This window comes from Triticum urartu, unplaced genomic scaffold (assembly GCF_003073215.2).
Source record: "Triticum urartu cultivar G1812 unplaced genomic scaffold, Tu2.1 TuUngrouped_contig_174, whole genome shotgun sequence".
Lineage (NCBI taxonomy): Eukaryota > Viridiplantae > Streptophyta > Magnoliopsida > Poales > Poaceae > Triticum > Triticum urartu.
The window spans coordinates 16954-19885 of record NW_024112192.1 but is presented as its reverse complement, the minus strand read 5'-3'; the positions used below and the strand labels follow the sequence as shown (position 1 = coordinate 19885).

General features: G+C 43.5%; 1 long non-coding RNA gene across 3 annotated transcripts; it reads left to right on the top strand.

Moving 5' to 3' along the window:
* Nucleotides 1–532: 532 nt before the first annotated feature.
* Nucleotides 533–2524, top strand: LOC125526759. 3 transcript variants are annotated; one of them, XR_007291881.1, is made up of 3 exons: nt 533–1278; nt 1376–1601; nt 1709–2524. It is a non-coding gene; the product is annotated as an uncharacterized LOC125526759 (long non-coding RNA). The 3 variants fall into 3 exon arrangements; XR_007291880.1 differs by having other exon boundaries at nt 1376–1606; XR_007291879.1 differs by having other exon boundaries at nt 1376–2524.
* Nucleotides 2525–2932: the final 408 nt, after the last annotated feature.

Here is a 2932-nt window from a genome sequence, read left to right as displayed (position 1 = left end):
AGGGAGACATCGAGAGACCATGTTTGCGAAAATAAGAGAAACATGAAGTGAGTGTGCGGGTGAACTGGAGAAAAGAGAGTGATAGCTACATAAAGGAGCATAAGAGAGAGATGAGAGTGAAAGGATTAAACATAAAAGGGATTCAAATATTTGAATTCATTCTGATGATACATGTAATTTATACTAGAACCAAAATTAATCTATCAAACATGCATACTGATATGAATTCACGCGCGTCTACGTTATTTAATATGTAGATATTACTGATCCATACATTTTAGTAGAACATAATTTGGTTTAAATTTTTCGAATTCAACCTTATTATTTTGAGATCATTGTATTTGTGAATCATATCTTTTCCTAACAATAAAGGGATTATCGCTTCTGCACGCCTGCTCACCATTGTGATGTTTTTTCAGAAAGGTCCTTGTGGTTTTTGGTAATTGAACCTGCAGTCCCTATTTAAGTGGATCTGTGAAGACATTTCGTTTTTACATAAAAGTCCCTGTAGTTTGGTATATTCAATCCGCGGCCCTTCGAAAAAAGCATCACGGGCAATCCCCTTCGTCCCTCCCCACGCATCAGCGGGCGCACCCCCGCCGCGGCCGGCGGTGCCGCTGCCTTCCTCGCGGAGTCCACGCCCGAATTTCACGTCGGGAGTATTGGTCTCCGTCTCTCCAGCTCCTCCCTCGAGCCTACCTCCCGAGCAACCTTCCTCCCATCCCAATTCCAGGAGACGCATGGCGACAGAGTGCGGGCCTCCGCAACATCCCCTCCCTTCTGCTCCCCCTTCTTCTTCCCTTGAACTGGATCCGTCCTCCATCGCCGACCGCCGCCACTCCCGTCTCTAGCAGCCCCTACATCCCTAACCTTGAGTAGCGTCCCCACAGGCCACAGATATTGGTCATGGGAGCATGTGAGATGGCGGCTACAGTGGAATAGAAGAACCTTGGAGAGGTGCCAGTGGGCAGCGGCGGCGGCTCAGTCGTACTCAACATCGTCGGCGAACAGCCTCCCCATCTCTGTGCCACATCCACATCTCCCGCATTTGCTGCCGTCGCTCCTCCATCTGCATCACTGACAGAATGGCCTTCTGGATGGTCTTTGGTTTGTGGGTGACAGGTTGTGGAATTGGAGCCGGGTACATGTGCCAGATCGTTTATACACAAATTGCAGACGGATGCATGACAAATTTGGTGTGCAGGATATATGCAACTTGCATACGGATCAGTCAAACCATGTGCTAAGCTTCAGAGCCACTCCACGCTCGAGGATGAGGTATTCATGCTTTGTTGCCTGCTTTTCTTATACTAGGACCTGGTCCTAAGCTCGACTCTCTCCCTCATCTTCATGTGCTCTATATTTGGTACTATAGCTGGGACGCCATACCAGGCAATGTGCGGCACCTCACATTGCTCATGGAATTAGAGATGCTGGATGTTGGAATATCCGTTCGCTTTCAACACTATCCCGGTCTCTTGAGTTGTTTCATTTTTATTCTTGTGATGGTGACTTAATGAAGTACTGTCAAACAGTGGGACATCCAAACTGGGAGAAAATTGAGCATATCCCCAGGATTTTTTTTTGAAGACTGGGTTCAAGTAAGGTTGTAATCCTCTTTGTGTTTCCATTTAGTATTTGTAAAAATTGCCTACGTAGTTGATTATCTACTACTGTTTAATGCATTTACTACTAATTGGCGTTTTAGGAAGTACGCGTGATGTTAGTCATCGCAAGACAGGGAAGGTCATTCCAGCAAGTTGGTTCAAATGAAGGAGTTGCAAGCTCAAATTATGATGCTGGGCATTCAACTATTATTGTAGCAGTCTGCTTGTTGTGATTTGCAGTACCCTTTTTTACATGAATTAGTTGTGTCGTTCAATTTGATTCGAAAATGCGCTATTCTGAGCATTTCTTTGTGCGTGTAGTCAAGCTCCTCGGTTTTGCTTGAAAAATGAAGGATACTGCATATACCCAAGTATTTTCCATGTTTTCTCATACCGACCTGCCATTTGGAGCTTAGTTGTCCGGAATAGTGCAAATGATCATCCACTACTGGAAAATTGGTGTTTGCCATGTGCCATGGTCTTTGGCGAGATCCATTTTGCGTTCTATTGGCAAAGCAACCCGTTGTCAAGCACAACACTTGGAAAACATGGATATTTAGTAGAGGCTTCAATTCTTCGAGAGCTAGTAGGAAAATATTAGAGAGATGAGCAGGGGAGACTGGTACTTCCCATTACAGTGGCCAAAGAAAAGCAACAATTTTTTGCGTCCAGCGAAGCTTTCTCGGTAGTGCCCAGGTTATGAATTCATGTGATTTCAGATGCAACATTTAGATGTAGTGCAATTGAGAATGCAGCAGGTCAGAACAATGGATGACAAAGGTGTTATGAGTGGCTAGGTAGGACAATGTGCCGCTAGCTCTATAGATTGTGTAAAATGTGGATATGTGAATTGCCCAGATTGCCTTAGGGGCCATGTTGCAAACTGTTCAAGGTTAGGTATGTTTCTCCTTTTGACATTTTTCTAAATAATCCCCTGAAGCAAGATCACTTCAGGACAATATGACCTACTACTTAGTACTATGAGCATTTACTTTCTATGAGTTACGGCGTGTTCAAACTATGTACATGTGTGCAAGTGAGCAGATTTTGATTTGGCGTCTTGGAGTCTTAATTTGTTTAGGGTAACTATTGGATCCATGTTATCTACCTATAGCTAGTGCATGTAAAAATAGTAATTGAAAATACCTATAGGCAGTGATATTTTTATGGCTGGATGTCTATGGCTTCTGTCAAGGCCATACTAGATTTGAACGACACTAGATATATCTAAACAAACTGTTTCATTTAGATCCCATAACATTCTTTTTGCTGAAAAATCATGTTGCCTTATTTTAACTAAATTAGTAGTGTGTTTCATGTGCACA